This window comes from Prionailurus bengalensis, chromosome C2 (genome assembly GCF_016509475.1).
Source record: "Prionailurus bengalensis isolate Pbe53 chromosome C2, Fcat_Pben_1.1_paternal_pri, whole genome shotgun sequence".
NCBI classification, from domain to species: Eukaryota; Metazoa; Chordata; class Mammalia; order Carnivora; family Felidae; genus Prionailurus; species Prionailurus bengalensis.
In genome coordinates this window covers 137,295,470-137,317,320 of record NC_057350.1, presented here as the reverse complement: position 1 = coordinate 137,317,320, position 21,851 = coordinate 137,295,470, and positions in this window count along the sequence as shown.

Below are 21,851 nucleotides of genomic sequence, written 5' to 3'. Positions count from 1 at the left end.
TCTCTCAGAGTGCCTTTCATAGTGACTTACACACACTAAATTTTATTAAAGAAATGTGGGAAGTATATATAAAACATTTACCATCAGCAATTATGGGCAGAGTCAAAACTAAAGCATCCAATACATTTCTGATGGTTATAATGAGTTTTTGAATACCATCTACAGAGATGTGCTAACTGGATGTATTTTAGATCTGGAAAACCAACATCTGTGTTTGCTTATTTATTTCTACCTTTCTTTTTACAAGTTTGTGCACTATAACAATAGCATAGCTTATAAACTTTTCCTCATAACTTATGTTGTCCTGGGAAGTAAATATAATACTTTGAACAAATAGAATATTTCATCTTGACTAACTTATTTGGGGCAGAGCAAATTTATATGCCAACTGGTTAATGATCATACGCTCACTCCTGTGAGACACAGAAAAATTATCATTGATAAGAGACAGATTCCATTCTTTCTTCCTCTTTTGTCTTTCTTTCTAACATAGATGTTTATCTATAACTTGCATTTATTAGGTATTCATGCCAGGTTTCATGAGACAGAATGAAGAAAGGGAGCAGGAATGTAGTGAAAGTGTACAAGTACTTAAAATTCATCAAAATATGAGAATTAGACTTTTAAAAAAATCCTTTGTGTTAATTTTAGACAATGAGCCTGTTAATGACAGATAAACATGTATTTTAAAATTTTGTATATTTTACAATACAATTATATAATATATATTTTAAATTATCCTATTTGTTCAGTGCCTAAAGAGAAATGGAACATAAAAAAAATTATTAGTATTTAGTCACAAAGCAGCAAGTTAATTTAGAGAGGGGTCTATCAAACATGATTCATTTAACAATTCTCCAGGAGAATGTGGAAAATTTTTCTTAGTATTTTGTGAATTATATACTTCTTTTGAAATTTTTTTGGTTGCAGTCTTGCAAATACCTTGTTTTAAGTCATTACATGTTCATTATAGTACACTTATCTAGTCAAATTCAATTTTAAAAAGCACTTTTAAAAGCCTGGATAACAATTCTCTGTAGCACTGATTGATATTATATACTAAATTTTTCCCCAGAGGTTTCCTTTCAGTTGACTTATAAACCTCTTAAAGATGTTGATACCCTCAACTTTCCATCTTAAGAAAAAAATGGAAAGGAAAAGAAAAGAAAAATGCTATTGTATAGACAATTACCAAATGCACAAATTTGTACTAAATAGTCAGGATTACAGTTCAGTCTTCATCCCAAAGTCAATAATGACTGTATTTGAAACACTGATCATTTTAATACTGAAAACTAAGCTTTTAAATTCCTGATAGAGAATCTCAAGGTCTTGTCAACTGAGTAAGAAATAGGCTTCATTTGAACTAATGTTTAGTAAATTTTTGCCTGCTAAAATTGGTTACTCTAGCAGCAAATTGCATTACTGGCCCCAAAATGCTATTATACCTCCCTAAAAGTCTCTCTATTTATAAGGGAGCACTTAATGCTTTTACGAACATCAATCGTTAAATAGTAAAAATAGCTACTACAATGAGTGGACACACTTTCTTTCCTGTGATGAGACATGAGGATAAAGGGAAGAAAAGAGATGTTACAAACATCAGTAAAAATCCAAAAGAGATCTCAAGTTCAAGTGGCCATTGTATCAGTGTGTCATTTCTTCCCCATCCAACATTTTTACAAGGACTTCTAAGAAGTGGTTGAATTCTTTTAACTTCAATACTACTCGGTATCTTGATTGGTCTTTTGTTTTGCTAATGAATAACTCAAGAGGTAGAGAGTAAAGGTCATAAAACCAGAAGAAATCTCAAACTCTCCACTAAACTTCTGAGGCAAAATACCTGCCAAAGTAATACAAAGTAATGCTCATTACTTTTGGTTTCCTTACCAAAGGATTTCTTCTGTGAGCAAGTATTGATGATAAATGCTTTGGGTATATCCTGGTTGTAGATAGTTAAATAACTAAAACAGGTCATGTAAATTCCAAAAGGAAGTAACTTCCTCAAGTGGAGAATTTGGCCTGCGTACCATTGGTCACTTTGGTGTCTTTATTCAGGAGGCCACAAAGTCCTGGACATACAAACTGCTACAAACACTTAAAACCTGAACGTGTGGAAAATAAACACAGGATTAAAAATAACCTTCAAAGTCATGTGGAAGGGAGCTCTTTACTCACCACTGTGACGTTGAAAGCATACAGGAGATCAAAAGGCAGGGCAGCAATTAAGTCAATGATGAACCAGGTTGTGACATAGTGGATGCAAATTGATCTTGCTTCAAAGATAACTTGGCCAGACTTGCTGACATAGGTTGTTCGGAAATTTAAAATAATATCTGCTTGAGAAAAAAAGATAAGAGAAAAAGAAGGAAGGAACAGAGAGAAGAAGAAGGAAAGATGAGGAAAGAAGGAAGGATGAAAGAAAACAAGCATGCAGCAGGAGGGGGGGAGGAAAAAATTGTATAAAATTACATAAAATTAGACAAACGATAACCTCTCAATGTATTTCTGACTGATAATATCTGAAATACTCCTCTTGACAAATCCAGTTCAATTCAACAAACAGGTATTGAAGGGTGAAGGAAATAATATTTTCTGAGCGCTGAATACACTCCAGACATCGGAGCACATGTACCAAAAGTAACATGAATAAAAATAACAATAACAACAATAGTCATCATTACTAAATGCTCACTAGTACCAGGCATTGTTCTGAGAACGTAGCAGAGGTTATTTCACTTACTCCTCAGAACATGTTCTTAAGTAAATGATATTATCTCCATGCTAAAGAGGCAAAAACCAAGTCTCAATGAGGAAAAGTAATGTATCCGTGTTCATAATGTCAATGGTGTCAAAGAGGATTTTACACACAGATAATTTTTAGTCTCTGTTCTTTTTTTAAATACAGGGGCGCCTGGGTGGCTCAGTCGGTTAGGCGGCCGACTTCAGCTCAGGTCATGATCTTGTGGTCCATGAGTTCGAGCCCCGCGTCGGGCTCTGTGCTGACAGCTCAGAGCCTGGAGCCTGCTTCATATTCTGTGTCTCCCTCTCTCTGACCCTCCCCTGTCCATGCTCTGTCTCTCTCTGTCTCAAAAATAAATAAACGTTAAAAAAAAATACAATTCTATTTTATTTTGTGAACAAAGTTTAACTACTCTCTCTGTGGACACAGAATTCATCTCTGCCCTAAAGGCACTTGTATTAACAAAACACTGGAAGTTACTTTGTTTGGATTTCTAGGTTAAATTTTCTCATTCCATTTTAATGGATGATGTAATCATTTTCAACTTTTCCCTACATCATTCTTTTATTATATTTTTATTTTATATTCTATTTAATATTTATATTTACTTTAAATTTATATTATATTTTATTATTTATTGAACTTTTTACAATCCATGAGGCCCTCAAGGGCACTGGTCAAATGACAGCCATAGCCACAAGGATCGTCTTAGGCTCACTTCTGCTTCTATGACTAAACATCTCTGTGTCTGTTGTATTAGTCTCTGGGTTACATATCATTAAAGCACTGGAAAACATTACCTTTCCCTTCGTTTGTTTTTCAATTGACTACAGCCAGGCCATTGGGAATTTCAGGATTGCTGCATACATGTAAGGGTGATAATGGTTGAGCATTTTATGGACTGGTGAATCCAATGTAAACATATCTCTCTGTGAAACTTTGTTCTTGGGAGGTGCCATGACCCACTGACTCAACGATTAAAGGAGGGAATGTGGGAAGTAAATATGCAGGTCAAAGAGAACAGGAATTGGGAGAGTTATGAAGCAAATGTAAAGCTCTGAGCTACATGGTTATTGGGTGAATTGGAATACTCTTTATAGCTAATTTAAACCCTTGAAAATAAGTAGAATAGTGTTATATGATGATAAAAACTTGATATCATGATCATGATGATGACAACGAGAAAACATACAATAATGTGCACCTTGTATGTCATTTTTACTTTTCATTTCATGTTCACTTTTGTGGTAGGCAGAGTTCAAAGACGACCATCACTTTCATATGGTCTCCTCCCCTTAAGTGAGGGTAGAGCCTGTGAACATTATCAGGTATCATGCCATGATGCTGTTGCAGTATATGGCTAAAGGGAGATTAACCTCAGTGGCCTGACCTGATCAGGTAAGCCTTGCACAAGCCAGTTTTCTTCAGCTGGTGGTAAGGGACTGGAAGAAAGCAACTGCCACATTGTGGAAGGGCCATGTGGCAGGGAATGGTGGCCAGTCTCCAACTGCTGAGAGTGGCCCCTTGCTGACATCTAGCAACAAATGGGGACTTGTGTCCTATAACCCTAAGGAAGCAAATTCTTCCCACAGCCACATGAGTTTGCAAGAGGACCCATGCTCCAGAAAGAAACACAGTTTAGCTGACATCTTGAGTTCAGTCTTGTGAGGTTGAGCAGAGAATTCAGCTAGGCCAGACCTAGATTTCCCACCCACAGAAACTGAGATAACCAATAGCTGTTGTTTCAAGCTGCCAAGTTGGTAGTAATTTAAAGTGAGGCAATACAAAAACAAATACAACATTTATTCTGCATTAGGTTCTCATTATAGCCTTGCGAGGAGAGATAATATAGGAATTAGACAACAGATTACTACTACATTTTTATAGATAATACCTTAGCATGGACCCAGTACTGTTTGGGGTCCTTTAAAATCATAATCTCATGGACTCCTTACAACAATACTAAGAGGTAGGCCCCTTCAATATCCTTTTTTACAGATAAGGAAACTGAGGCCCAAAGGAACGCAAACAACTTGTCCAGAGTCACATACATGGTGTAACTGAAGCATAGGATTAAACTTCTTTAGCTAGTAAGTGAAAGAACACGACCCCAATCCAAGTCTCCTAATTTCCAATTCAGTGCTTTGGCTTTTGGTCCCTTAACAGAGGCCAGTCACATCTCAGGTCTGGAAGCAAGTTCTAGGTGACTTAAAAAGAAAACAATAATTTTTCTAGTCTTTTGTGAATGATCTAACTTTTTAAAATGGCATTATTAAAAGTCATATGTTTGTCAAAAAATAAAAATACTGAAAAACTTTTATTGCTAATACTGAGAATATGAAAGTAAGGAGCAGTGGCTAAACCATTCAAAAAGGATGAAAACAATGCCAAGGTGATTTCTATTGCAGAGTAAAAGTGCTACCATGGCAAAGTATCAATGCATCATTGAAGCATGGCCACCAAGAAGGAGCAGGAGCAGAAGCACAGCAGAATACCATCAGGCTGTTAAGGTAGCATGAACTTCTCATTCTTTCTCTTAACTTTCTGGGCTCATGTATTTCTTTATTAGCAAATCAATTTAACAGGTCAGGCCACCGGCTGTTGAAATCAAGCAGAGATTTCAACTTCATGGTTTCTAAAAGAAAGCTCAGGTTAGGCATTTGGGTTTTCATCTCATGAGTAAGAAACCCAGAGTTGTTTACCAAGCCCTTGAGTGATCTGTGGTTTCCATAACTCAGGCTGAGATAAGTCTGCATGCTCATTATAAGACTGGAGGGACAAATTCCTGGCGTATTTACCAACTTATCACCAGTTCTTAACACAAATTTCACAGAAAACTCACTGCCACCATCCAGGATGCCACCCTCCATATTCCTGGGGCACTCCATGAATGGCTGAATGAATGAAATGATTGGTCTTTGGTTGGTTGACACAGCAGACATTTTTGAAACTGTGTAGTAAATTATGTGTTTGACTCAAAAATAAAAGAGGTGCAGACTTCTGAACAGAAAAGATATTTTTGTGGATGAGTCATTACAGAATATCAGTTTAGCTTTTAAAAAAGCTTTTAAAAAAATAATTTGTTACTCATTTGAGTTAATTGGGTGAAAAGAAGATATGCTAATTTTAGGTTTTACAAAGAAGTCATTATAAGACTTTTACATTTAAATACTAATAATAGCAAAAGAATATAAAAAGGATTTTTTTTAGAATCTATTTTTTACAAATCTATTTTTGAAATACATGAATTCTTTAGGTTATTTTCAGAGAGAAAAAAACCTAAATATATATTATATTCTAAGGTTTCTAGGACTATGGTCCTATCGTGCAAAGGCTCTAGGTTTATTCAATGATTTTGTCATATGCAATCAAATCAAATCAAAATTAATGATTTTGATTTTGTCATATGCATAAAAATAGGCATAATTCTGGTGTATTATAATTTACAAAACATTTCCAGGCATTCACTAGTTCATGTGACAATACCAACTCTTTTAGGTGTACTATTTTTACCAAAGACTCAGGAGATTTAAGAAACTTATTTAAAGTCATGAAGATAGTAAGCAACAGAGAAACGGGACATCTATTGACAGTTGATTCCATTGTCTTTCCATTATCTTAAAAACTTACCACGCTTCCAAATATATTTTGGAGGGAATAACAATAGGTTGGTGCAGGGGAGTGATATTTTTCTCTTTTCTTTTTTTAAATTTTTAATTTTTTTGAGAGAGAAAGACAGAGTACAGGCAGGGGAGGGCCAGAGAGAGAGGGAGACACAGAATCTGAAGCAGGCTCCAGGCTCTAAGCTGTCAGCAAAGAGCCCAATGTGGGGCTTGAACACATGAATTGTGAGATCATGACCTGAGTTGAAGTCAGATGCTTAACCGACTGAGCCACCCAGGAGCCCCAGAGAAATGCATTTCTGATCAGTGGAAATGCCCTTAGACCAAACTCCATATCAGCACCACCCAGGTAAAAGAATGTTAAATAAGAGTCACAGAATTGAAAATAAGGAAATTAGCTGTCTCTTGATCTGTCTAGGGACAATGGAGAATACTGTTTTCTCTCTACTGATACGAATATGGTGTTGGTGTTTGAGGACCAGGAGAATCCGATGCTCGTAAATATTCCCTTAAATGGAAGGGTAGAGATGGCTAGACCGGTACTCTAAGAGTCAGGGAAGCACAGAATGAATACGATTCTGATGAGGAGGACAAGAGCGCTCCTTCCAGATCTGGTGTCCCTTGTTAGAGAGTCACGGAGGCAAAGTGGAGGTTGGCCAACACTGGCTGCAGCTTGTCTCACTTCCCTTAATGGTTTTGTCTCTTTGGCAATTAAATCAGTGACTCATTCAAATGTTACAGTAAGAATGAGGTTTCCTCCAGACAATCCACAACCTACCTGAAAGACAACAGTAGAGTTTCTATTCTGACACATCTTGAAAACATAAGTGTAATGTGTTTTTGACTTTATGTAGAAAAATACATGAAAGCATACTCAGTAATATCCAATTTTTTACATGTAATTTTCTCATTAATTCCATTTATTATTAATACGTGCAACTGTCTATAAATACACACACACACATACACAGTTTGAACCAGGAAAAGTATTCTAAAAACCATAACAAATTAATTCATAATTCACCACCTCAAAACCTTAAAGTCTCATGTGTTTGTGCATGCATAAATAATCCCTTGTAATACATGCTGCCAGTATCAGGTGTAATGAGTAAATAAGCAGGGCGATAGAGAATGATCATCCATATTGTATGTGGCTTATAGAATTTCCCAAAAATTGGCCGTAACATACACCACCAAAATGAGGTGAAATATAAATGAATTCTCTGATGATTCAGATGGTACTTAATTCCTTTCAGGATAACCAATTTGCCTTGTTGTATTTCAGTTCTACATAGCATGATTACAATAAAGACAAATAATGGAGAGATGGCTGTGTACATATGCTGTTTTCATATTGTTAAGGCCTCCAAAAATAAGTATTTCATTTAGCTTTTACACTAAAGGGCTATGTATGTGGCTAAAAAGGCAGGAAGGTTGAATCCATTTTTTCCAGTTGGATTTCTTCAAGAACTGTGTAATTAGAAAGTAAAAAAAAAAGGGGGAGATGAACTTGATATGGCACAAATTAGATTTCTTTTCTTTACTAGTACACATGCCAGATGGGAAATAATTTAGAAATCATATTGGCTTACTTGTTAAAAAGTAAATTAAAACATAATGGTGTGCATGCAAGCATAACTACCACATACAAATAATTAATATCTTCATTTAGCCATTTCTTTAAAAATTAATCAATGTAGTACAGCGTGGGTGGAAGGATATTTAACTAAACCAGCTGCCGACTCATATTCTAAAGGAAGCCTGTCTTTTTTCATTGCTTGTGAGGCACTCTGAACACAGTATGATGTCACAGCAAACTGAGCTAGAAGGTGTGGGAAGATGAACTGAGAGCTAATTAATAAACAAGTTTGAGGGACTAATAACCCTAAGAATGTAATTGATTGCCCATGTTAGCGGAGGAGATTTTCATACCATTCGAGCCTTGCACATTCGTCAGTATTTGTTCTTCTTGCTTACTTTATTTTTTAAAATTTATTTATTTAATTTCAAGTTAGTTAACATACAGTGTAGTATTGGTTTCCAGAGTAGAATCCAGTGATTCATCACTTACATATAACACCCAGTGCTCATCCCAACAAGTGCCGTCCTTAATGCCCATCACTCATTTAGCCCATCCTTCCCACCCACCTTCCTCCAGCAACCCTCAGTTTGTTTACTGCATTTAAGAGTCTCTTATGGTTTGCCTCTCTCTGTTTTTATCTTATTTTTCCTTGATGTTTATAGAAGTGCTATCAACAATAGCCGAATTATAGAAAGAGCCCAAATGTCCATTGACTAATGAATGGATGAAGAAGATGTGGTATATATAAACAATGAAATACTATTCAGCAGTCAAAAAGAATGAAATCTTGCCATCTGCAACAACATGGATGGAACTAGAGTGTATCATGCTAAGCAAAATAAGTCAGTCAGAGAAAGACAAATATATGATTTCACTCCTTTGTGGAATAGTCTTGCTTACTTTAAATGAGAGATCGGTGGAAAAGAAAAAGCAGCTGACTCAGCGAGAAGTAACATTTAAGAGCAACTGCCTGAAGAAGAAGGCAAGCAGGCACATCAAGGGGTGTTTGATGCTGGTATTAGCTTCTGTTTTGTACCAGTGGCTAGCATTATCATGGTGGTCCCTATTGTGGTTTTGACCCTCAACATAAACATCACTTGGACCCATAGAGAAGGGAAGGGGCCTAAAAGTCACTCTCCTCGAATAGCTGCCTTTCTCCTTTATTACTCCCTTTCCTTGGTTCTAGTTTTGTCCTTAGTAGCAACACAGAATACATTGTTCTCTCCCACCCAAAACCCCTTTCTATAAATATCAGACATCAGTCATCAAGTTCTCTCTGTGCCCCAGGCTGAGTATCTCCATTATGTCAAATGGTCTCTTACTGATCTCAGTCCTGATGCTTTTCTCTAGCTTGGTGATTTTCACCACAAAATCTCATGGAAGACAGGATTTGGGCGTGTTCACTTTCTCCTTTCCTCCCTTCCTCTTTTCAAGCTGAGCTTTTATTCATTTTTAAGTAATGAGGCACACATGTCCATTTTTATTATGAAAAGGAATTTCAAGTCGTTAACACAAAAAAGAAAATTAAAGAAATCCATTCAAGTATTTAAATACTGTCCTTTTGGAAGGAAGGTACTGAAAGGGTAGAAGAATATACCAAAATATGCCACTTTGGCATAAGAACGATTTTGAGCTGAAGGCAATTGAGAAGCAAAAGAGAAAAGCTCCCTGCCCTCCCCCCCCCATTTGCCTAAAAGCAGGGCATAAAGGTGTCGCTTCTCAAAGGTGTTGCTCCTCTCCTGTCTACCAGGAAGGACAAAAGTTCATCCCCAGATCGTAGCCTGGCTGGTGTGGTGGACAGTGGGAAATACGTTTACTGCCACCAGAATTCTCATTACTCCACTATCTTACCAACCCTTGATGTTATTAGACCTTAAAGTTTTTGCCAATTGCGTGGGAATACAATGCTACAGATAACACATTTAGAATTGGTTCCATTTCTAGTAATGCAGACTTAGTAAGTTGTTGGCAAATCTTTGAAAAAAACTTACATTACTATTAGTTGAAGTAAACTATTGTCAACTCATATCTCCACACAATTTTCACACAGACTGCTCCCGAATGACTGCCCCTATTCTTTACTGAGAGGGCTAAGGGTGCCTGGCTGGCTGGGTCAGTTAAGCATCCGACTTCTGCTCAGGTCATGATCCCACAGCTCATGAGTTCGAGCCCCGCAACATCGGGCTCTGTGCTGACAGCTCAGAGCCTGGAGCCTGCTTCAGATTCTGTGTTTCCCTCTCTCTCTGCCCCTCCCCCACTCATTCATGTTCTCCCTCTCTCTCTCTCTCCCCCTCTCTCAAAAAATAAACAAACATTAAAAAAAAGTTCATTCGTAAAACAGAGAGAGAGCTAAAGCGTGGCTGTCCCTTTTAGCTTTGCAACATCCTTAAGCACTATAAAAAATAACCCGATTGATGATCCGTTGTGCTCTGCCCCGTGCTGTGCCCTTGGCATGTAAAGATGGACAAGGCATGCAAAAGAAGCATGGCTTTGCCTGGGAGCCACAGACTCTCATTTTTACAACTTGTTGTCCTTCATCTTTCAGTATATAAGTAAGCCCCATCTGTGACTATGCTGGCAGGTGCAAAGAGACAGCACGCACTCCCAATACGTGTCTATTAAACCCACCATTTACTGTCTCTAAACTAATGATTTTATTATATTGGCTTTGTCTATTGCTTTCATTTTATTGTATAAAGTTTACCACTTCAAAAGACTTCCACCTCACATGTACAATTGGTATGGGTAAGGCCTACCAATTTTGGCTCCCGATAAATGATTCACTCTGTTTCAGTGCTATGTAACTCTAAATTAGATACTGAACTTTGAACTTACTGGATCATTTTTAATAAAATAATTTAATGATTAAAAATAAATCTACTGAAAGACCATGACTCACACATATGTCACTTAATTGTAGAAATCCTTTTGGCATACTTATTCTGTCCTTAGTTATAGTTGCCAGGTGGTAAAATTTCTAAATTTAAAGTACAATAGAGGGGTGCCTGGGTGGCTCAGTCGGTGAAGCATCTGACTTAGGCTCAGGTCACGATCTCATGGTTTGTGACTTCAAGCCTGCGTCGGGCTCTGTGCTGACAGCTCAGAACCTGGAGCCTGCTTCGGATTCTGGGTCTCCCTCTCTCTCTGCCCCTGCCCTGTTCGCACTCCGTCTCAGTCTCTCAAAAAGTGAATAAATGTTTAAAAAATTTTTTTTAAAATAAAGTAAAATAGAAACTAGAAGGATTGTCATATCTATAAATATCAGTTGTGAAATTTTAAGAAACCCTAAACACTCGAGCTTATTAATTTCATATGAAATAAATATAGATTACCTAAGTAATAAAACCTAGAATTGATGAAACTTGAGATAAATACAAAATGTGTTGATACGATTAATGTTTGCCCCAAAGTGAAACCCAGCACATATATACTCATTAGAGAGAAAAATGTTAGATTAAATAAGGGTTTTATAGTTACATATTATTTTACATTTTAATTGGGACTTTCACGATCATTTTTATATTTGAGGAAAATAATATCTTTACTGACTATTTATGGTAGTTTTCACTGCTGTTTAGCAAATATTTCTGGTTCTCTACCTCCTGGTATGATTATCTTTCCCTACCACCTGAAGAGACCGTATGTCTCTGTGATTTGCTTTGGCTGTAATTATAAGCCGAAGTAGCCTGAAACACTTTTGGGCAAAATTTTGAGAGCTAGTGTGTAATTCCTCACATTTTCTTTTCCTTGCTTTGATGATCATGGAAATATGAGGGAAGATAGGATCTTTGTCAGCCTGGGTTTCTGAGCAACCACAGGGGGCAAAGATCACGGCTGACCCACAATGGACACATAGCGTGAGGGAGACATAAACCTTGTGTTATATCCCACTGAGATTTTGAGGTTACTTGTTACCACAGCCCATCCTGATACGTATTCCTAAAGGCTATCGAGCAGAGTGGCTAAGAGTGAGAGTCTGGAGTCCCATCTCCTGGGTTGTAACCCACTGAGCAGGTATCAGCTGCATTTAACTTGCCCATGGTTACCCAACTAGAAAGTGGGGGAGCGGGGATTCATACACGTCTGTATAAATACCTGTCTCTATTCATACCTGTCAGTCTGTATAAAACCACAAAGCATTTTTTATTATAATTCTTCCCCTTCTTGAAGCCTAAGAACAGAATTCTTATGGTGAGATATATGAACTACTTCTTGAGCTCTAGGTAATTCTTAGAGTCATAAGGAGATAATATGTAGTATTTTGACTGTAGGTTGCCATTTATAAAATTATTCGGCATATTTAAAAAATGTTTTAATTCGGGAGTTTATTATTTTTGAGAGAGCACAAGTGTGGGGGTGGGGGCAGAGAGAGGGGGACAGAAGACCCACAGCAGTCTCTGCACTGACAGGTTGACAGCAGCAAGCCCTATGTGGGGCTCTGACTCACGAAACATAAGATCATGACCTGAGCTAAAGTCGGACGCTCAACCGAATGAGCCACCCAGGTGCCCCCAAAATGCACTGGTCTTAAGTGGACAAGGTAATGAATTTTCGCAAAGTTGACCATCTTGGTCATCACCAATGGATAGAGCTATAACTAGGACCAGAACACCAGAAGCCTCCTTTATGATCTTGTCCAGTGATCAACTCCTGAAAGATCACTGTTGTCCTTATTACCATCGATTAATTTTGCTTAATTAGGAACTTTATATAAATGGATCATACAGTATGTATTCTTGTGTATGGATTCTTTCACTACACATTGCGTATGTGATTTTTATCAACTTGGTATCACATTCACTGTTTTTTATTGCCATATAAAATTATATTTTATATATATTTTATTATATATATAATATATATAATATATATTATATATATATATACATATTTCATTGTATGACTATATAGAAATTCATTTCTTAATTTTATCGTTGGTGAAAATCTGGGTTGTTTCCAATTTGGGCTATTACAGTTAATGCTCTTAGAAATACACACACACACGCACACACACACAATTATACCTTTCTTTGTATAGTTATAGGTAGACTTGTTGAGTCTACAAGCAGAATTGCTGGGTCATAAAGTAATTACATAAGTTACTTTAGCAGATGCTGGCAGAGTCTAATAAAGATCATACTAATTTGCGTTCCTACACACAGTGTATGAAATTTCACGTTGTTCCCTACCTTCCTACAACCCTTGGTAATTTGTCTTCTCATTTATTTTCATTTTTTGCACTCATTTTGGTGGTGGTGAAATTATTTTCATTTTCCCAGTGATCCCATGCATATACTAACTGCATACTTGGATACCCTCTTTCATGAAGTGTCAGTTCAGGACTTTTGTCTAATGAAATAGGTTTCCCTCCTTTTTCTTTTAAGATTTGTAGGAATTGTTAGTATACATTCTGATTATGAGTTGTGTTCTGTTTAAGTAATTGATGCCTATGCCAAGATTACTACGCTATTCTACCATGATGTCTTCTGGGAGTTTTATTTTTTGACTTTTACGTTTTCTCTACAGTCCATATGCTGCAAATGATTCTGTGTGTCGTGTGATGCAGGAGTCAAGATTTATATTTTCCCAGGTGGGAATCTAGCCAGTTTAGGAAACATTACCATTTCCCCCAAAGTATTCTAGTCATGGTTTTGTCATAAATCAGGTGATCATATATGTACAGATCTGTTTCCGGTCCCTACATCTGTTCCAGCGGCCTGTCAGATACCAGCTTTTCCAGCACAGAAGAAATGGATATGCGTAAGCTCTATCAAAGTATTCTCAAATGCATTTAAAATGTGACTAATACGTTTGACGTTTAAAGCACAAGTTGATTAGTCACAAATCTGAAGAATTATATTTAAAAAACTAAAAAAAAAAAAAAAACCCTAAATGGAAAAAACATTCAGTATTTGAAATAATGGAGGCATGCTTAAGAGAAAAATAGATTCTCACTTTAGCACATTATGATTTCATAGCTATTTTTATGAGTGTGATCTGTAGAAATTGCTCATATATTTGTGTTATGCCTTAATTGCATTTCTACTTGTGGTTTCTATAATTTAGTCTACTTTTAGTCTTGTGAACAGTAAAATCATAAAAAGATCAATAGTGTCAAACCACACTTATCTGATTTCGGCAAGATATGAGTAGGATCAAGCAATAATGACAAAGTTGGGGCACAGAGTGGTTCTTTGCTCTAGTTGTATTATAATCCAGGTCACTGAAATCAAAAGGAAAGTTGGGAAGTAAGATGGCATATGTTTGATTAACTCTCCCTCAGGGTTGTTTGAGTAGAGAAAGTGGCCCAAAGACAAATCAAGTCGGCATCACCAAGCATGGTGGGTTACCAAAACCAAGAAGGAAAATCACAAGGCAAACAGAAATTGCATCCAAAAAAATCACATGTGGAACTCAAAAAGAGACCAGAGCTAGAGTGGGCAGGATGAAGTCTGGAGCCAGTTAATACCCAGGTGCGCTTATCGTCAGAGTCAGAGTGGAACATGCCCTTTAGGAGGTTAAATCTATCCTTTGGAAATGTACAAAATCAAAGGCCACCAATTGGAGCTACAGTCTTAAAAGAAACAAAGTTTCTCATTATTTTTTTGGTTCATATTTCACATTAAAAGTTTTTCATTGTTGTTGTTAGGTTGTTGGTTTTTTTTTTTTTTTTTATAGTTTTTACAAGTTTATCCTTTAAACTTATTGCAGAGTATTTCTGGAGGGGAGCTAGAAACTGCTCCTGTCTCTGTTTATATAAATAAAATATAGTGTCTAGTGTTTCTGTATCTGTTTATATAAATAAAATTTAGTGTTCTCAGGGATATTCGACAGACAGTAAAACATAACTCTCAAAACTTACCAACTCTGTGTTTTTCTACTTATTACATTTTCTACATATTTTAATTACCTAGTTCTACTTATTTTCTATTTAGAGCGTGGTGGTTTTTGATGTAAAGATGAATAAAATTTTACAAAGACACATCCATTTGTTAAAAATCATCTGCTCATGTATTCAGGAAAGATCTTGTCCTCAAATTAATCTTTCAGTATTTACTGCTGTTTTTCTAGCAATATGGATCAAAGAACATTGTCTTTGTCAGGGTTAAAGTCAGAAGGTGCTACAAAATTCAGTTTACTCAGGACTGAACATTGCCACAAATTAGAAGTCTAAGGTTTTATTCCAAGAAGTTGTTTTCTAAGGCATCACTCAAACAGCTGAGTACTTCAAATGTGGTTATTCGGCTGTCACTACTACATTACTTGACTTGGGGTGGTTTTGATGAGTTCTATACTCAAGCTAATGTCGCGTGCTTTTTTAGCATTTGAATGTCCATCAGTGCTGATGCTATTCTGATTATGTATTTAAGTGTAAGCAGTAATGTCTCCTTTGCTATTTGAGAGATTCAAACATAACTGTTTCTCAATGTGCTTCAAGATTACTATTGACCATGCATTCTGCATATTTCAGTTGTTATCAGACTACTCATATGTGCGGTCAGTTCAGATTTTCAATCTGCTATGAAAATAAATCACTTAGTGATAAGGATTCACTTGTATTATCTTAGTAAAGATGTCCAAGATAGAGGCTGATCTGATCAAATATCATCCTCCAATACCTATTCACTATTCTTCCTCTTTTCCTTTAGGTAGTACCTGTAATGAGCATGTAAATTACTTCATTTGCTTATCTATAAGCCTCACCGCTTGTGAAGAACTGTTTTGGTGCCTTGAAATACATTCAAGACTTGAAATACATTCAAACCATGTAACGGCACAGCCCTTAATAAATGACTGTGGAGAAAGAACATATTTACTTATTTTGCAGGTAGAAGATTTGCATATTATGTTGATATTAGGTTGTGAAGTCAGTGAGTAAAGAGTAATTCATATGGAATCAAACTATACCCAAAAGAACTTTAGTCACTCATAAAGTTATCATCTCTAGTTAAGTCCATTCTGTCACCTTTTTCTTGGACATTAAAAGAGATTGTGGCATCTTAAGTTAAGTAGCACGTGAAACAGCTGACCTGCATCCAGTGGTCATGTTGTAACTTCTTCAAAATACTAAAATCACATTCAAATCAATAAAACCCCCACTGTACGGGAGAAACAAAGGCAATAAGACCTATCTCACACCTTATCTTCTCCTAAACTGAATGATGGTGGTAGAGGGAGGGCACTTGGGTAGCTCAGTCGGTTAAGCATCTGAACTCTCGATTTCAGCTCAGGTCATGATCTCACAGTCTGTGAGATGGAGCCCTCTCAGTTGGGGGACTGCTTGGGATTCTCTCTCTCCCTCTCTTTCTGCCCCTCCCCTACTGTCTCAAAATCAATAAGTGAACATTAAAAAAAAATAAACTGAATGATGAGGAAAACTACCTTTGCTATTTAAAACAGTACCTTGTTTTCCTTCTCTTTCTCTCAATCTAACAGCCATGTAGTGCAACTCTAGTATATCATGCAAAATACAACAAGAAAAGATGGCTGTTCACCAAAATTCATACTCCCTTTAATCCAGGGTAACAACTGCAGCTGGGTAATAACACCCACCCGCTTTGCCACTAGTGTGGTTGCAAGTGAGGCTCTTACAAGTGGAAACACTGTATGCAAATTTTATGCTTTGCACATAAAATTATGCATATCTGCTTTCTATGCTCTTTGTTTTTCTGTTCCTGCTGGTTGGAACGAAGAACAGAATGACCTTAGAAGCCACCCACTAAAGATCGTAGAGCCATTGTCAGTCTCAGTCCTTAAACGACTGCATAAGACAAGCACTTGCCCCTCTTCTCTCTACCAGCCTTCAGGACACTCCCCAGAACGTTAGGTGAGACAGAAATAACTCTCTACATCTCAGAAGCCACTGAATTTTTGTTGCAGCTCTTGTTATAAGAGCTTATTAAATCTAACTAATACACAAAGCAAAGCCCACTGTTCTGATTCCTCCATCAACTTAGTAATTTAACATTTCCCATGAAATAGTGCTTTAGTAGCTGGTCTTGACAGGGCAATCAAAATGTGACTTTTTATCATTATGGCAAGGAACTCACCCAGTGCTCCAGCCTCTACTAAGGATGGCAGCACCCCTAAGTCCCTAAGTAATTTTTCTTTTGCCCTCTTTAGCCAAAAATTGGTCAGCCTCATTTCAGCATAAACCCTTCTTGCAACAGCTCTTGGGCATTCAACCTCCTGGTGTTGCTTGCTAAAGCCAAGGCATTCGTATGATCCGTTGAGTTCATCCCAGCGGCCAGATGTAGCACAGGACAACTTTAATTTCAGATAAAGAATGATTTTTTTTTTTAGTATAAATACGTCCCAAAGAAAGAAAAAGTCCTTTTATTGCTACAACCATCCTTGGACTAGTAAGCCTTTCAAGAGACATCCAGATGATCTGAAATTGACCCCCCCTCCCCATGTCCCTGACATATGCGCACAAATCACAGGAACCTTAAAAACGCGTGTGTGTGCACGCACGCACACGCACTCACCACCAGATGGATCTGGATGTGTAATTGCAGTATGCAGAAGTGACGTATTTCAGTACCACAAAACATGACATATCACCTCCTCATGTGCCTCTCTGCCACGAACATCTGTTGTTCCCATTCCTTGAGAAATTATATCTTTGTTGGCTGCTACAGCTATTAACTTTCCTGCAGTTTCTTCCTGTGTCATCAAATTTATACAGCTTACATTCTAGATCCTTACTTCTATCATCAATGCGTGCATAGCAAGGAACATTCCATCTACATTTTCCCATCAACTTTTATGGTTTTACATTCTCACACCCTGTCTTGTCGTACACTCATGGAATGACCTCATTAGGTTTTCGCACTTTTTTTAAGAGTTGCAAATATTAGACATCACCCCTTTGTTCACTATTGGTCTCCCCAAAAGATGAGTGAGAAGAATTGCTTCTTGTTCAGTATTCCAGGCTTTTGTTCCACTCCAGATTATTTTGAATTTTTCTACACTTTCTATAATACCTTTTGGATGATCCAGTGTAAATAAAATTGTTTTGAAGGTTCCAAAGGAATACCACCAAAATTACTGGTTTCCATGGAAACTGCAATAATAATCCTGCTATGGGCACAACATTAGCAAGTTTAAAAAATGGGTACTTTTTGGGGCGCCTGGGTGGCTCAGTAGGTTAAGCGTCTGACTTTGGCTCAGGTCATGATCTCGCAGTCCATCAGTTCGAGTCCCACATTGGGCTCTGTGCTGACAGCTCAAGCCTGGAGCCTGCTTCGGATTCTGTGTCTCTCTCTCTCTCTCTCTGCTCCTCCCCTACTGGTGCTCTGTCTCTCTCTCTCAAAAATAAATAAACATTAAAAAACTTCTAAAAAAATGTGTACTTTTTTGATATTTTATTGTTTAAAATTATAATCGTAGTTTGGTTAAATGTGGTGATATGATAATCTATCATGACTCTTCGGGATGAACAGTGGCTTTTAAAAAATATAATCAATCGGGTTCTAATTTCAGCTCTCCCCCTTACTAGCAGCATCTCCTTTGAAAAGTTTTGTTTTTACCATTTCTAAGTTCTAATTTCTATTTAAGTAAAACAGAAATAATCATGATTGCCCCTCATTTATTTATTCAACCAATATTTATGGACCGCCTAATATGTACATGTGTTGGCTGGATACTGGGAGTACGAATATGACTAGGGCTCTGTTCATGCACTCAAAGAAACTGTAATTTAGGAGGGAATATAGGTGAGTTCACAGGAAATTATAAAGCTACATGATGAGCGCTCTGGGGGAATAGCTATACTCAAAGAATAGCTGACTTGGAAGATGAAGACTTGGAAGGTGAAGTTTGCTACAGACAGGTGGGAGATCACATAAGGTGTGTCCTGAAGGGTGAATACGAGTTAGCAACACAAAGGAGAAAGAGGATGGAGGCTGCCTGGTATGCATTGATTTAAAGTTCAAGAAGAGAAAGTATTTGAAGGGTTTTAAGCAGGGAGATGATATGATCAGATATACATTATATTACAACAACCACAACAGGAAAGCCTGGGTGGTTCAGTTAGTTAAGCGTCAGACTCTTGATTTTGTCTCAGGTCAAGATCTCACGGTTCCTGAAATCGAGCCCCGTGTTGGGCTCTGCACTGACAGTGTGGAGCCTGCTTGGGATTCTCTCTCTCTCTCTCTCTCTCTCTCTCTCTCTCCCCCCCTCTCCTGCTTGAGCATGCTCTCTCTCTCAAAATAAATAAATAAACATTAAAACAACAACAAAAACCTGACTCTAGAGTAGTGAATAGATTCCCAAGAGTGTAGGCAAGGAAAGAAGTTAGTGGGGCTGTAGTAATCCAATCAGAACTGATGGTAACCGGAACTAACATAAGGGCAGTGAAGAGTAAGAAAAGACAGTGTATCAGCAGATGGTGAGGAGGTGGGCCACACAGGATTCTGAGTTTGATTTTATTGGGGGACTAAGGGAGAGGGAGGAATCTGTGAAAAGCCCTATGTTAATGGCTCATGGGGTCATATTCACAGACACGGTAAAATCCAGGAAGGAAAGAGGTGAGTACTGTAAGAAAAGAAGACAATTCAATTTCCAATCTGTGGTACTCGAAGAAGTCATGCTTCATTGGAGAGATAGTCTGTAGACAGTTGAATACACATGCATGAGGTTTTAGAAGCAATCAGGTTCAAAAGATTGATTTGGAAACCACCGACACTGAACTAATAGGAGATGATGCAAACACCCCATGGTGAGAGAGTGACATAGACGAGAGGGAACAGAGAGCCAAGGGCAAATCCAGGGAAACAATGCCACTTAAAAATACAGGCAAAGCGAGAAGAGCTCATGAAGGAGATTGAGTAGAAATCTGGAGGAAGGAGAAGGAAAACTAGATCACAGTATGCCATGGAACCCGAAGCAAGAGAAGAAGCGATCACTAGCATCAGATAGGAAAGAGTCAGAAAAAAAGACTATCAAGCTCCATTTGACAAAAAGGCAACAGGCAACTGGAGAACTCTTCTCTGGCTTTGTTAAAATCATTGAATGAAATAATAAATGGAAAAATATTTTATCGTGAGTCTACTCTGCAAATATAAGTTTGGTCTTAAACCAAAAAGATGGAGGACTGCCTTTGGAAAAGAAGGCTATTGTTCCAACTCAATGAGCTACATTTCGTATTTTGTTTATCTGCACTGTGGTAGTAGATAAACGTTACTCTGTTAACTATGGGTCAGACACGTATTACCTGGAGGAACTAGAGAACTAAACATCCAGTCCGTGTCCTCTGGGCAATCCTAGTTTATTTATGGTATGTGCATGGAGTGGGGGAGAAATAGACCATTATGATATAGGGTTGAAGAGTGGGGAAGGGAAAGCATGTAAACAATGCATGAGGGAAACCTACCCCAGACCATGGTGATAGGGTTAGAAGAGTTAAAAAGAAGATTTTGTACACGACATCAAAGATGATACCTCAAGGAAGCAGATTTTATTGGATAAAGAAGAGCTAAGAAGATGTCTAGCCATTTTTTTTTTCTGAGAGTAGCAACTACAAAAGATTGGAAAATACAAAGAACGTAAGGAATGGCACAGTTGAAGAACTACTGGTGGTCTCAAAGGGCTGCAGCCACAGGAGAAAGGAGAAAGTGATGATACAAAAAGGGTAAGAGGCCAGAGGCTCCTGGGTGGCTCAGTTGGTTAAGCGTCCGACTTCGGCTCAGGTCATGATCTCGAGTTCCTGAGTTTGAGCCCTGCATTGGGCTCTGTGCTGACAGGTCAGAGCCTGGAGCCTGCTTTGGAGTCTGTGTCTCCTTCTCTCTCTCTGCCACTCTCTTGATCATGCTCTCTCTCTCTCTCTCTCTCAAAAATAAACTAAAAAGAAAAAAGGATAAGAATTCAGACTCTAGAGGGTCTTCTATATTATGCTGAGGAAATGCCATATGCAATCACTTCAGTGACATCATGATTGGTCCTCAACAAATATGTAATGAATTGAAGAATACATAGTGAATTACATCTGGGCCCAGGTGGCCATAATTTTTTCTGTTATCTAAAATATGCAAATAATTTCTCAGCATATTTAGTTTTAAAAAATTATTTATGTATTTATCTTAAACCTAATGGGGTAATTGGAGCGATTATACCAACGGCAAATGTTAAATGCATGGGTTGAAATGGGAAATAAAAACCACACAAAGAATGCCACTTTTACTTAGAGAATATGATTTTTTTTATACTGCAAGAAAGCATACTTGAAAAAGTGGGAAAAGGAGAGAATGACATAGCAGAGTTCATGTTTGATAAGTGGCAAATGGAAAGAAAAAAATCCCTCATTACTTTGCAATAGGTTTCTAAATCAAGAACTCACAATTTTCTTCTGGGTTTCTAAATTTAGTAATATTCCATTTTTAATTTCCTTGCCTTGTTCAAAACAAGCACTATTGTTTCATATTTTATGAGCACGTGCTCCTCATAAGTCTATTTACGGTAATAGGTAAGTCACAGAGCAGCATCATTCTCGGAGTGTGCGAAGACAATTTGCCTCCAAATCTACCATCTCACAAATATTTCAGATATAAACACAATGGATTCAGGTACATCATGTAATATATATCTACTTTCCATATATATCTAATCTCCTAAGGAAAACCAAAGCAAAAATAAGCAACAATGATGCAATATTAATAACCCTATTTTATCTGAATTACTCCATTAAATGAAATGACTGTTTAGGAGTAAAACAAATTCAGAAAGTGACATGCATCTATAACTTTCTACAATAGCTATTACTATAAAAAAATATTAGCATGAACAAATTGCATTTCAACTTGAGCTTTACTGCCCAATAACTGTTCTAAGGGTAATGTGATTTTAAAAAATGAAACGTTGAAAATATGTTATAAGCTGTGTATATTAATATTTTTTGGCTCAG